This window comes from Pristiophorus japonicus, chromosome 4, assembly GCF_044704955.1.
Source record: "Pristiophorus japonicus isolate sPriJap1 chromosome 4, sPriJap1.hap1, whole genome shotgun sequence".
NCBI lineage: Eukaryota > Metazoa > Chordata > Chondrichthyes > Pristiophoridae > Pristiophorus > Pristiophorus japonicus.
Window position 1 is genome coordinate 99,328,620 of NC_091980.1, and position 15,871 is coordinate 99,344,490.

Below are 15,871 nucleotides of genomic sequence, written 5' to 3' on the forward strand. Positions count from 1 at the left end.
GTTTTACAATAGTTCTTTACAGTTACTCAGCCCACTTCGGCTGGACACAATCCAATTATACTGATTATAAATTACATATAGGTTTCTTTAACCCAATAGAATTCTCCTGATATCTCAGGGGCTGTATGTTCGTTTTTTGTCAGCTCGGGCTGATTAATGACCTCGTTATGTGAGGTGGGCCCCCCCCCCCTTATCTCTGTTCCTCGGGCTCTGCTGTGTGAAGTCCTTAGTTTATAGTTATCTTGTCTGAAGTGAGTGAGCTAAGGCATTCCCGGTAGTGGGCCTTACAGGGCCATTGCTCGGTCAGCCCCAGTTCATTACTTGACTAACTGAGTTCCCATCATGCTTGGGCAGCCATTTTATATGTGGCCACTTTAAACTTATATGAGTTTAGATATATTCAGCAGGTGCCTAATGCCTAGTGCTTTGATATATTCAGCAGGTGCCTAATGCCTACAACAATTCCCTCCTTTCGGTAAAGGGACTAGTCCTAGTCCCCCTTTAAACGACCACCCTACTTTTATAGATTTTGTGCACGGCCCGGTACTCCCTGCCTCAACGTGCTGGCCAGTCACGCGGTTTCAGGAGTCCCAGTTGCTTAAATCAAATTGACAAAGGCCAAATCCTCCTGCCCCCTTATTAGACAGGCTTGTTTAGTATTTGGGGACCGGTCATGGGTCCCTCTTCATTGTGCGTGATGCCTGCATGCCTGGCAGGCCATTATGCCCCATGTTATTGCTAAGATCAATTGTATCCCGACCAGTATGTGTGAAATTATTCGAATCCAAGGATGGATGTTCACATTTATTCCCCAGTCCCAGACCTTTCTCCACCAACTCTGACTTTGTAAGTCTACATCGATATCTTCTTCCAGTACTTTGATTTTAGTTTGCAGTTGGTGGTAGAGCTTTACGGATTGACCCACCCTGAACCTCAATTCTCGTAATACTTCGGTTAGATGTGGGATAGGGACCCGGTCTGGCTCGTCATAATCCTGCAAATGATCATGGAGCTGATCGGTTACATCAATAACTTCGGGCTTCCGGCGCCTAACCTGGGTGATATGCGCTTGCCCGATCGCGACAGGGCGTAGCGGCGCAAAGCAAAAGTTCGGCTGTGGTATAGGGCACTGCAGGTCATTATACCGGTATGAACGCTCTGTGGTAGAGACGCAGTATCTTCCCTTCCCTCCGTAGCCTGCCCTCACGAAGTGCCTGTGTGCGGGCACTATTTCTAGTACACACCCGTCGGTTCGGTTAAACCCGCACTCGTCCAGCTCACCTCGGCCTACCGGGTGAGGGCATATTGTGATCTACCCCCTTTGCTTGCATTCTGTTAGGCAAATTCCGGTAAGTATGTTGTTTCGACGAACGGCGGAGGTGGTGGTCAGATAGTAACGTATGGAGACATTTTCCCGTATTACTCCGATATTCTCTAGTTGGTACAGGGGGAACGGCCCTGAGTCCGGCGTGGCTATAGGGATCATCAGGACTATCCCTATCCCAGTATTCCAACCATCTGGCAATCTGGAATTGCTGGGTATACTCGGGTCAGTCCCTTCAGAATACAATTATCCAGTGTCCCCCTCTGGTTAGCCAACTGAGCCAAATGTGAACTGTCTATCCAATCGGGTACTTCCCCGCGTTGGATCTGGTCGAGATTGTGGTGGATCTGTCCCACCATCCACAGATCATAAGCGTGACAGAGTTGCCCCTGTCTTTGCTTTCCTGCATCTTCTTTTTCTCTATCAATGAGGTGATTGATGGTTTTGGCGTGAGCTTCCAGGACTGAGGTGCCATCCAACTGGATTTCGGCACCCTCCTTTCCTAGGTTGGCTTGGTCTTCCTGGTTTTGCTCCACCCTCTCTAATAACCCTTGTATATGTATAGAGTTTACTACGGAGGTCCCTGTATTGAAACCGGTAGCAACATCATTTACTATTCCCCTCTTTATCCTGGGGGCTGACCCTGTCCTCGGAATCTACTGGCACCCATTGCATCGGCAGCCTGCTGCATTACAACTTTACTTAATGCATTGTACATTTTCCTTGACTGTTTTGTACAGTATTCCGGCATCTGGATGCCTGAAATATTGATCAGGACAGGCACAATTTCATGTTTAACATTATCATACAATAATTCCCCTTCGTTGTACATTACAATCCCATTTTCTGGTCCCTTAGTAGTTATGGGACAAGGCAGTTCCTCGGGCAATGTAGTGGTTCTTATGGGGCGTGGTGTCGGAGAGGGTGAGAAGCATACATACAATGATATTGCAGCCGCCCCCACCTCCTCGTAGTACCCACACAGCCCCACTCCCTTTTTGCGGATGACTGATTGCTGGGACTGTCCCGGAGGCGCGCAAATTATGCCGAAAGTACATTCATCAGGCCCTTTGACATCCCTCCGTTTAATGCAGCTGCTCCTTATACCCGTGGAGCACTGTACACATACCCGGTTCTTATTAGGATTCAATTGTAACCATGCATTAAAATAAGTCCTGTCCTTGCTCCAGTCCTTGGCTGCTGGGATGCACATTCCATCCGTTAAATTAAACAAGACTCCATAGTTCATGTAGTTATTTATTTCCTGAGTGTGCTGCAATCCGTTGGTATCATCCAGTGTTTGAGTGGGTCTTGAGGTTCCCAGTATCATGAGTCCCCAGAGTTGAAGTCACCACTGCGGTCCCATCTTGGTGAGTATTTTATCTGAAAATTTTAAACAGATAGCCTGGTCATCACCAGGTGTTAGGTTCTGGTCTACTTGTGTCACTGTCACTCTGTGGAATCGGAGGTAAGGATTAGGTTAACCATATTCTTTATAGTCGTACCATCTCTATCACTTCATGTCCCTGTCTGGGCTGCCGTCGGTTTTGCGTTTGAGCCTGCTGTGCTCGAGTCTGCACGATGACCCATCTAAATATTATCCAAACTCCAATCAACACCAATGCCACCATTATTCCTCCAAACATCGCTGTCTGCTTTACCGTTAGGTTGGGTTTGTGGACTACACCTACCCACCGTGGGGTACATTGGCTCTACTGCCATAGGTGATGGTGCTTTGGCTGCGCACTGCACTATCCGTCTAGTCCCGTTTTTTAAAACATCTCTTCCAGCCTGTTTATCTTAGCTTTAAACTCTTGACCAGCTAGTTCCATTTTATTCTTTTTTTTTAACCACCGGGACCATGTATTTTTTATCTTTTACTCAACAAACCTATCCTTTGTACATTTCCTAGCTCCATAACTTATCATCCAAATAAATCCACACCTGCGCTTCTAACTTAAAATGTCTTAAAACTTCCCACATACAGGACAACACTACAAAGGGTTAAAACAATTTCACTCTGTTTAGAAAAGTGGGTGGAGCTAAAATAAACAGACAGTTGCATTCCTCTTCCAACCAGGCTTTTGGAACCATGAAAACATAAAAAAATTCATTCCACAGTCAAAAAATCACACAAGGACTCTCAACGACAGACATTCACAAAAGTCTCTCTTCATTCAACAAAGCTTATTAATTTTTTCTTTGGCCGGCTCTATTCTTGGATCCATACTTCACTTAAGATAATCACTATCAGGTTTTTTTAAAATTTCTTACATATTGATTTACTTCCTCTGTTAGTTTTACGTGGGCTCGCAGTATCAAAACTACTGCCTTTTCCTCTTTGTCTTTCTTTTCCTTTTCCCACCATTCCCTTTGATTCGCTGGCAGGTCCTGAGGATCCCACCCTGCTCTAATAATTTTCTCGATTAGTTTCTTTTGTTTTTCCGCCAGGTGGCGGGTAAGGGACCCTTCTTGTCCCCACTCGAGGTTACTTGCTTTCGTGGCCATTCCTGGGTAGGACTAGAACCGTTAGGAATCTACTCTCAGAGGTCCGCTTTCTACCTAGCGTAACTTGTAGTAGACCGTCTCCTGGCTACTGTCAGGTCACAAGTTCTGCTGTTACACAAACTTATACAATTCTTAAAACGCGTTTAAGCAATTCCCGCAGTGCTCTACGTATCCTTAATGACTACCTACCACCGCTCTGCCCGTTGGTCCGACCCTGTTCACAGGTTTGGATTCCGTTAGCCGCTGTACACCGCTTGGTTTTACCCCGGAGTATATTTCAAATCACACTACTGGGTCCGGAAGATGTCTTTCGGTATCACGATCCCACGGTCCAAGTGTGTTCCCAGCACCTACTTAGTTCCTGGCCGTCACGTGGGATTAAATTCCTCTTAATTCAGGCTCAGGCTAGGTTTTTGAGATATTGGACCGTCTCCTCGTGTCGATCAACCAGCATCCACCTTCCGCACCCGTTAAAAAAATTAGTTTAAGATATACTCATCCGGTTTCTCCAAGAGCGTCAGCGACCCCGAAATCCTGTTCGTGACGCCACTGTTAGCGTGAATGTTTTATCGGAAGAATCACTCAACACTCAGAGTCGGTTCCAATGCCAATGCGACCTTTATTTTCGCTAGCGGGGAGGAAGCCTCAGGACTGGATTCAGGCACTTCTCTCCGACGAACAAAGAAACTCATCGATATTTATATGTTTTACAATAGTTCTTTACAGTTACTCAGCCCACTTCGGCTGGACACAATCCAATCACACCGATTATAAATTACATATAGGTTTCTTTAACCCAATAGAATTCTCCTGATATCTCAGGGGCTGTATGTTCGTTTTTTGTCAGCTCGGGCTGATTAATGACCTCGTTATGTGAGGTGGCCCCCCCCCCCCTTATCTCTGTTCCTCGGGCTCTGCTGTGTGAAGTCCTTAGTTTATAGTTATCTTGTCTGAAGTGAGTGAGTTAAGGCATTCCCGGTAGTGGGCCTCACAGGGTCATTGCTCAGTCAGCCCCAGTTCATTACTTGACTAACTGAGTTCCCATCATGCTTGGGCAGCCATTTTATATGTGGCCACTTTAAACTTATATGAGTTTAGATATATTCAGCAGGTGCCTAATGCCTAGTGTTTTGATATATTCAGCCGGTGCCTAATGCCTACAACAGTGAGCTTCTGATAGATGGGACATATACAGATGATCATATTTACAATTGCAATTCTATTTAAAACTCAAGATAATACTTACACTCACTACTTGACCAATGTCCTGCCATTTCTTTTTACACTGGCTTCCAGTTTTTGCAGTATTCACCCCTGCAGAGAATTATTCTGCAGCTAGGTTCCAGCGTTTCCTCATTTCTTTGGGTGGAACTTTTGTGGGACCACTCTTACTGATATCCAGCTCCTGCCATCTGTCCTCAATGACAGTGACTAGTTTCTCCACTTTCTCATGCAAGAAGTTCTTTGTTCTTGTTGCATGCTCTTGCGTCATTGGTGTATCGGGCTCACACTCAGGTAATGTTGAAAAAACACAGTTCTCACCTTGCATGCACCTATGCAGCACTCCTTTCCACTCCCTCAGCCACGCAAAAATCAATATTAATATCTTACCTTCCAATATGGCCCACTGCCAATGCTGCTGATGCACTGAGGATGCTCTCCCGTTAAATAGCCGATTGCCAAGGTTCCAGGCCCGCGCGCATGCGCGCACGCTTCAACGCGAATTGCACATGTGCGCACGCACAAACGAACATGCGTCCCCCCGCCATCACTCGAAGACACGCTGGGCCCAAGCCCCACCCCCCTGCCGGTTGCGCTGAGCAAGTGTGACCCAAGCTCTGCCCCCCCCCAGATTTCGCAGCGCCACGCCACAGGATCACAGGGATCGAGGAGCGGCCAAATGATCCTGGTAAGTTTTCGGTGTGTTTTCTCCACCACGTCTAACTACGCTGCTCTAAGTGGCTGGGGAAATTTGGGCCCATTGAGTGCAAAAGCAAGGAAGTTATGCTAAAACTTTATAAAACATTAGATGGGCTCCAGCTGGAATATTGTGGCCAATTCTGGGCAGCACACTTTATGAAGAATGTCAAAGCCTTAGAGAGGGTGCGGAGGAAATTTACATTAATGGTACTAGGGATTAAAGACTTCAGTTACGTGGAGAAACTAGAGAAGCTGCAATAGTTCTTCTTAGAGCAGAGACAGTTAAGGGGAGATTTGATAGAGCTGTTCAGAATCATGAAGGGTATTGATTGAGTAAATAAGGAAAGATCATTTCCAGTGGCGGAAGGGTTAGTAAGCATAGGGCATAGATTTGAGATCATTGGCAAAAGAACCAGAGAGCAGGAGGAAAATAATGTTTACATAGCAAGTTGTTTTGATCTGCCTGAAAAGATGGTGGGAGCAGATTTAATAGTAACTTTCAAAAGGGAATTAGATAAATTAGAATGGGACTAATTGGATAACATTTTTCAAAATGCTGGCACAGGCATAATGTGCTGAATGGCCTCCTTATGTGCTGTATCATTCTATGACTCTATGATGTTGGAATGGCCATCATTTTTGTCCCCACAGCACTTAGCATAACTTATGACCTGTAGTGGTTTGCCAGATCGGCTAGGTCTGGTTGAAGTGTTCCATTTAAATTAGTTTGTAACCTGGATACCTTTTGCCAATATCTCAAAGTTTCTTGAATATCTCAGTATTTATTCTTTTGCCTTAGGAGCTACTGAGATGGACTTTAAACTGTCTGATGAGAACCTGTCTGGTCAGCAGCAAATTTGTGACAACTACCAACAGTAAAGGTCACCACAGAGCAGTAGGGGTTTCCTTATGGGTTCCTCTGTATGGAATCCTAATGGCGGGGGAGGAGGAGAAGAGATAAGAATTTAAAAAAGGAAGCTGAATTGAAAAAGCCAACCTGGTATCACTCCTGTCCCTATAATCTCTATTCCCCGGAGATCTTACAAGGAAATGAAGGTTAAGATTTGCCTTTGCAGACCTTGATTCACTAAGGAAGCCCTGAATAAATTCTGCACACTGACCTGCAGTCCAGAGCAGCTGCCCAAACAGCTCCCCCCACCGCCTTCTTAGTAGTGCTGAATGCCAGAATGCACCCAGCATTGCTACGGCATTAATGAAGGAAAATACATTCACTGGTGTCTTTCTCTCATTAAAGCCAGCTGAATATATCCTACCAAATATGTCCACCATCACTACCAAAGGAAAATCCTGTAACTGGAGACAACTGGCAGGGAGCTGATAGAATGACTTCCAACTGATTTTCCTTCCCCTGCATGCCTTAGTGCTGCCCAAAGACAGTTGATAAAAGGGAGGAAATGTTAGTCCTTTGACTCCTGAGTACAGTAAACCTTGGTGCTTGTATTGGGTTAACATCACTTTGTCTTCTCATCTTCCATTGATCTTTTGTGTTTAGGAGGTCATGTTGATTAATTTGGCATCAGAAGCCAATTTTTTTATATTTCCACTGGGTTTAGCTGATAAAGGTTTATTCAAAAAAAAATTCTTGGTGTTTGACAACGGAGATGAAATGTAAATCCTAAACCAAACAATTGTACAGATATTAGCTGAGCTAATGCTTTACAATATGACATTCCAACAGATGTGTTGTTTGTATGATACAATTTAGTATTCCTTCTCAGCACAATTTCAGACCCATATATTATCAATAATGCAAACAGTGTTTGTTAAATTCTTGCTAAAAAAAATGCTTACGATTAGCATTCTGTGATGTTTATGTTTTTGTACATAGCATTGCTAATCCCGAAATACACCTGTGGTGTGAACATATTTATTTCAAACAAAAGCATTTTTAGATTTTGTAAGGAAATAAAGTAAAATGCCATTATCATAATGCCAGCACGTCACAGTCTTATTTAAGAAGCATTTGTTTTACAAAAGCAACTATCTGCACTGTCAAACTAGTATAATTTAGAAGCACTAAGTAAATTAACAAGCTGAAAATAGAGCACCATCCTAAAGTCATAGAGTAAATACACAATTCTACTGTCAAGTCTTAGTCTGACATACTGAAGTCAAAAAATATTTTTTTTTATATTACTGCAGTGGAGAATTTCCATTTCCTTTTGAATGTAACTAAAATGTCATATATGAATTCTGTTTATCAAAAATATTTCAGGTAAATTTTAATATGCTCCAAACCAAAAGCTGTTTACCAAATATTTAGAATACCAAACTGGTTCCTGCCTGACCAATCTCCTCAAATTCTTTGAGGAAGTGACAGCCAAAGTGGATTATGAGAAGCATTGTAATGTGGTGTACCTTGACTTCCAAAAGGCTTTTGATAATGCTCTACACAAAAGGCTTTTAATTAAATTCAAAGCTGTGAGCAGTCAGAGTCAACCCTAGGAATCGATAAGAAACTGGCCGAAGGGTTGTATAATGAGTACTCGTTAGAAGAGTTATGTCAGAGTTGAGTACCTCAGGGCTCCGTGCTAGGATCACGACTTTCTCTAATTTACATAATTGATCTGGATCCTGAAACTCAATGCAAAGTGATCAGATTTTCAGATGATACTAAACTAGGAGGGGCAGTGGAATCGGCAGAGGCAACTCTGAAATTACAGAATGATTTGGACATAATTTTCATGTGGGAAGAACAAGGGCAGATGAGTGTAAAGTGGTAGAAAGGAAAAACTTGCATTTGGGTAGCACTTTTCAGAACATCTTAACGCGTTTCACAGCCAATTAAGTACTTTTGAAACATATTCACTAGTGTAATGTAGGGAAATGTAGCAGTCAATTTGTGTATAATAATGTTCCACAACAGTAATGAGATAAATAACCAGATCATTTGTTTTTAGTGGGATTGGTTGAGGGATAGACTTTGGCCAAATAACTGGAAGAAACCACTGCTCTTCTAATAGTGCTGTGGGATCTTTTACATCCATCTGAGTGGACTGATGGGGCCTCAGTTTAATATCTCATCTGAAAGACGACACCTCTGACACTGCTGCATTCCCTCAGTATGTAACTGATGTGTCAACCTTCTACTTATACCTGCCTCATCTACCTCTTTGGCTATTGCACCTTGTATCTCGTAAATGTCATTAATTGCTTTGATTCCTCTCATTATGCCTCATGTTGTATCACAACTGTTTTTTTAATAATACAATTCAACCATGTGTCCCCCTTGTTAAAGGGGCACACCACCAAAATCTGCAAATTAACAAATAAATGTTAATGGGAACCTTAATAAATCAAATTAAAATTCTGTTCCCTGTTGTATTGATGCACTCCCGTCCCTCCGGTGCCCACCGGTTGCGGAAAGCCTCGAGCTTACTGGTGGACACCGCGTGCTCCATCTCCAGGGCCACCCGGGCATGAACATAGCTGCTGCAGAGAGGCAGGCAGTCGGGCTGAATGACCCCCCTTGACCGCCTGCTGCCTAGACCTGTTGATGGCCACCTTGGCCAGGCCCAAGAGCAGTCCCACGAGGAAGCCCTCCGACCTTTTCCATTTAAGCACTTTACAATCCTTTGCATGTTTTTTTCTTGTGTGTGTATTCCATTCCCCTTCCTGAAAGACACGCCTAATCTATTTTTTTTCCAATACAGTCCCCCACATGCACCTCAGTTTATTTTGCCAGTGATCTACCACAGACTTTTCCTATTTGGTTTCTTGCACTGTGCTGCATCCTCTGTGCCAGGCATAGGTTGGTGATATATCATACTGTGTAGGTGCAGGTGCTTGAATCTCTGTGCTTCTGCACACTGTGTAGTTTATGCTGCAATTCCAGATGGTCCAAATTCATTTATGGATAGCAGAACTTATATATTAGAAATGTATGACAACAACAACACCCTTTTATATAATGCCTTTAAAATTAAAAATAAATTCCAATGTGTTTTATAGATAAGCATGAGGAAAGTGGACACCAAGCCAGGAAAGGAGAGATTAGAAGGGGTGAGCCAAAGCTTGGTTGAACAGATAGGATTTGAGAATGTTTTTAAAGGAGGAGAGAAAGTTGGAGGCAGAGGGGTTTAGGTGGAGAATTCTAGCGAATAGAATCCAAGCGACTGAAGGCGTTGCCCAGGATGAGATGGGAAGGAAGGATGTACAAGAGGCTGGAGTTACAGAAATGAAGAGTTTAGGTGAGGTATAGTGTTGGAGGAGTTTCCGGAGATAGGATGAGGTGATGGAGGGCCTGAATTTGCGGTCGTAGGCTTCCTGCGGGAAAATGCCTCCAAAAATTATGAACCTACATGGTGTCTTCGAAGGTTCGAACACTTGCACTCCTGGGTCTCTCCGCGTTCGCATGCATTTCGCAAACGCCTCTAGGATCATGTGGGCCAGGCCAACCAATCAAAAAGGGGGATTCCTAGTTACAAATGGAATCCCCATAAGCATGAATAGGAATAAAAAACACAATTACACATTAGTTAAATAAAAATAAATAATTTCATGTTCAAAATCAATTAAAATACAATTAATTTAATTAAAGTGTTTCACAGGCATTTGCTGGGCAGTAGTTGGGCAAATAGCCCAACTCTCCGCTATTTCAATGTCCATTTCCCGAGGATGCAGTGGATCTGTCAAGCTGAAACTCGACAGATCGCATGTTCCGTGTTTTCACGCATGTGAATCACACGTGTAAATCTGGAATTTGCGGGGCATTTACGGTGCGTACGTGGTCATAGGCCCTGGAAAATCCAGGCTGGCTTTTCAGTAGGCCGGAAGTAGGGCAGAGGTGGGTAATGTTACAGAGGTGGTAATAAGAGTCTTAGTAATGGAGAGTGTTTGGGGTCTGAAGGTCAATTCAGGAGCGAAAAGGACCTCAAGGTTGCAAGCAATCTGGCTCGGCCTGAGAAGAAGGATGCCATCAGTGAGAACATTGATTGCTTTGGTCTTTCTGATGTTGAGCTGAAGGAAGTTAAGATTGATACAAGACTGGATGTGTCCTGCAGCTGGAATTTCAGTCTTCTGCCACCCCTATTACTGCCCCAGAGGGACGGCAATAGCGGCAGGAAGCACCTCCACTGCCCTGCCAGGAAATTCGGTGCTGGTTTGGAGGGGGCCCAGAGCATTACTGCTCGGAAGTGGTGAGCCGGTGTGCAATGCCCCTGGTTGCGACACAGGCTTTATTTTTGGCTGCTGCACGACCCATAGCGCTCTGTAGAACGCCCTGGTGGTAACGCCTGTGGAAGCAGGCGTTCCAAGTTGTAGCGGCCACAGTGAGGTAAGTAATGTTGGCCTCAGGTATGTGTGATTTTTTTCTTTTCTTTTGCGATTTATGTTGTAGTGGCTTGAGTTATGTTTTGGGAATGTTTTAGGTAGCTTTTTTCAGGATTTTTTCCCCCCAGACCTCTCTTAGGGAGCTCCGAGGCCAGCTGTTTAGCTCTGGATTTTCACTTGCTCAGCCGGCCTATCACCCTAAAAGAGGTGTGCAATGCCTCCTTTAGCACTCCGCTCCAAACTCAGTGTCCAGCTGATGAATTTTGTGGCTGAGGACGCAAACCATTTCCAGTGCACACTTTACTGCCCCGCCACCATTACCGCCCCAAAATGTCAAGAACCGAAAATTCAGCCCAAGAGGTAGTCATGAGGCCAGGAGAACTGGGTATCATCAGCTTTCATGTCGAAACTCACCTTATGACTGCAGATGATGTCATCAAGGGGTAGCATGTACATGAGGAATAGAAAAGGCCAAAGGATAGATCTTATAATCATATTACTAGAGATACATAACCCTGATATACACATCAGTAGAAAATAAAATAAAACAAAACAGGCTAACTGATGGAAGGTAATTGATGGAAACTCGATGGTAACTCTGTGTGCTTACTGTTGTAAACCTGCGCAAAGTACACCAATCCAGAAATACACCTCTTAATGCTTTCACATGCTTGAAGAAAGTGTGCATGTACCAGATGTGAAATGACATATACCATGATAGCATTTAAGCTTTTTTCTGAAATGTGCTGTTACATTCATGTTGCATGCAAACAATATTAATTGGGGTGAAACATTCCAGAATCCAGGGCAGTGTCACTTACTTGAGTCTCTGTAACACCCTGCAGGCCTTTTATACTGAAGACTTCTACAATCTTCAACTCAGAGTTAACTCCATTAATTGTATGAATTCTTCATAAAATGCACAGTTGCTTTGACTGTTCAATGCTGTCTTTCCCTTGGTGGCCCTCTTTACATCATTGAATGGTTCTTTGAACCTTGCCAGGTCCTTTCATTCCTGGGAATTTGATGCAACTATCAAACAACTCCACCCAGGCCTCTCTCTGGTTTTGAAATTCTTTGACTTGGCCTCTGTGCCAAGGACGATTGTACTCTGTACAAGGTTTTTTGCCACCATCGGTTTTAACTTTTGTTTGTTGATCCTGGGCTTTGTTCTTTCCTCCTCTGGGACAATGTGTTATTTTGTAACCAGCTCTGCCATCAGTAATATTTGATATAATTATTACTGAGAAGGATCAGGAGCTTTGTAATTTTCTTGCTCAGATGCTGAACAATGATTATGAATAAAAGTGGTGCTTACCAATGTAAATAATGTTCAATCTACTCGATGGTAACTCTGTGGGCTTACTGCTGTAAACTTGCAAAGTACACCAATCCAGAAATACACCTCTTAATGCTTTCACATGCTTAAAGAAAGTGTGCATTGGAAATTCAAGCCTAGCTTACTTGCTACATTACCTAACGTATTACTAATATGTCAATATTTACATCCACTGTCATTCTACAGCTTGCATAAACCAAATGAGTATGTGTATTATTTACAAAGAAAAATTATACACTATAGGATCTCAACTATAGGCAAATTAGTGATTAGATTATAACACAAGTTCCTTGATTTCAGAAAAAAAAGGGCAGGAATATCATACATGAGGAGTGGGAGCTGACCTCATCCGATTTCTCATGGTCAGCGAATTTAAATTATCATGTGTTTCCTTAACATAACCAAGGGAGTACTATGCTGAAAATGGGCAGGGAATGAGGCAGAACAGTGGATTTTAAATGGGCTGCTGCTCTTTTGAACCATTGCTGTTTGTCATGACTAAATTGGGCTGCAAAAATGGAATCTCACCAAGCTCGAGAATAGAACTAGAAACATAGAAACATAGAAAATAGGTGCAGGAGCAGGCCATTCAGCCCTTCTAGCCTGCACCGCCATTCAATGAGTTCATGGCTGAACATGAAACTTCAGTACCCCCTTCCTGCTTTCTCGCCATAACACTTGATCCACCGAGTAGTAAGGACTTCATCTAACTCCCTTTTGAATATATTTAGTGAATTGGTCTCAACTACTTTCTGTGGTAGAGAATTCCACAGGTTCACCACTCTCTGGGTGAAGAAGTTTCTCCTCATCTCGGTCCTAAATGGCTTATCCCTTATCCTCAGACTGTGACCCCTGGTTCTGGACTTCCCCAACATTGGGAACATTCTTCCTGCATCTAACCTGTCTAAACCCGTCAGAATTTTAAACGTTTCTATGAGGTCCCCTCTCATTCTTCTGAACTCCAGTGAATACAAGCCCAGTTGATCCAGTCTTTCTTGATAGGTCAGTCCCGCCATCCCGGGAATCAGTCTGGTGAATCTTCGCTGCACTCCCTCAATAGCAAGAATGTCCTTCCTCAAGTTAGGAGACCAAAACTGTACACAATACTCCAGGTGTGGCCTCACCAAGGCCCTGTACAACTGTAGCAACACCTCCCTGCCCCTGTATTCAAATCCCCTCGCTATGAAGGCCAACATGCCATTTGCTTTCTTAACCGCCTGCTGTACCTGCATGCTAACCTTCAATGACTGATGTACCATGACACCCAGGTCTCGTTGCACCTTCCCTTTTCCTAATCTGTCACCATTCAGATAATAGTCTGTCTCTCTGTTTTTACCACCAAAGTGGATAACCTCACATTTATCCACATTATACTTCATCTGCCATGCATTTGCCCACTCACCTAACCTATCCAAGTCACTCTGCAGCCTAATAGCATCCTCCTCGCAGCTCACACTGCCACCCAACTTCGTGTCATCCGCAAATTTGGAGATACTGCATTTAATCCCCTCGTCTAAATCATTAATGTACAATGTAAACAGCTGGGGCCCCAGCACAGAACCTTGCGGCACCCCACTAGTCACTGCCTGCCATTCTGAAAAGGACCCGTTTACTCCTACTCTTTGCTTCCTGTCTGACAACCAGTTCTCAATCCACGTCAGCACACTACCCCCAATCCCATGTGCTTTAACTTTGCACATTAATCTCTTGTGTGGGACCTTGTCGAAAGCCTTCTGAAAGTCCAAATATACCACATCAACTGGTTCTCCTTTGTCCACTTTACTGGAAACAATCCTCAAAAAATTCCAGAAGATTTGTCAAGCATGATTTCCCTTTCACAAATCCATGCTGACTTGGACCTATCATGTCACTATTTTCCAGATGCACAGCTATGACATCCTTAATAATTGATTCCATCATTTTACCCACTACTGAGGTCAGGCTGACCGGTCTATAATTCCCTGTTTTCTCTCTCCCTCCTTTTTTAAAAAGTGGGGTTACATTGGCTACCCTCCACTCCATAGGAACTGATCCAGAGTCAATGGAATGTTGGAAAATGACTGTCAATGCATCCGCTATTTCCAAGGCCACCTCCTTAAGTACTCTGGGATGCAGTCCATCAGGCCCTGGGGATTTATCGGCCTTCAATCCCATCAATTTCCCCAACACAATTTACCGACTAATAAAGATTTCCCTCAGTTCCCCCTCCTTACTAGACCCTCTGACCCCCTTTATATCCGGAAGGTTGTTTGTATCCTCCTTAGTGAATACCGAACCAAAGTACTTGTTCAATTAGTCTGCCATTTCTTTGTTCCCCGTTATGACTTCCCCTGATTCTGACTGCAGGGGACCTACGTTTGTCTTTACTAACCTTTTTCTCTTTACATACCTATAGAAACTTTTGCAATCCACCTTAATGTTCCCTGCAAGCTTCTTCTCGTACTCCATTTTCCCTGCCCTAATCAAACCCTTTGTCCTCCTCTGCTGAGTTCTAAATTTCTCCCAGTCCCCGGGTTCGCTGCTATTTCTGGCCAATTTGTATGCCACTTCCTTGGCTTTAATACTATCCCTGATTTCCCTAGATAGCCACGGTTGAGCCACCTTCCCTTTTTTATTTTTACGCCAGACAGGAATGTACAATTGTTGTAATTCATCCATGCGGTCTCTAAATGTCTGCCATTGCCCACCCACAGTCAACCCCCTAAGTATCATTCGCCAATCTATCCTAGCCAATTCACGCCTCATACCTTCAAAGTTACCCTTCTTTAAGTTCTGGACCATGGTCTCTGAATTAACTGTTTCATTCTCCATCCTAATGCAGAATTCCACCATATTATGGTCACTCTTCCCCAAGGGGCCTCGCACAATGAGATTGCTAATTAATCCTCTCTCATTACACAACACCCAGTCTAAGATGGCCTCCCCCCTAGTTGGTTCCTCAACATACTGGTCTAGGAAACCATCCCTTATGCACTCCAGGAAATCCTCCTCCACCGTATTGCTTCCAGTTTGGCTAGCCCAATCTATGTGCATATTAAAGTCACCCATTATAACTGCTACACCTTTATTGCATGCACCCCTAATTTCCTGTTTGATGCCCTCCCCAACATCCCTATTACTGTTTGGAGGTCTGTACACAACTCCTACTAACGTTTTTTGCCCTTTGGTGTTCTGCAGCTCTACCCATATAGATTCCACATCATCCAAGCTAATGTCTTTCCTAACTATTGCATTAATCTCCTCTTTAACCAACTGCCCCCTTAAAGAAGAATATAAGATTTAAGAGCAGGAGTAGGCCACCTGTCACCTTGAGCCTGCTCCCACATTTAATAAGTTCATGGCTGATCTGATCATGGACTCTGCTCCACTTCCCTGCCCACTCCCCATACCCTTTATTCTCTTATCGCTCCAAAATCTGTCCATCTCCGCCTTAAATATATTCAATGACCCAGCCTCCAGAGCTCTCTGGGGCAGAGAATTCCACAGAT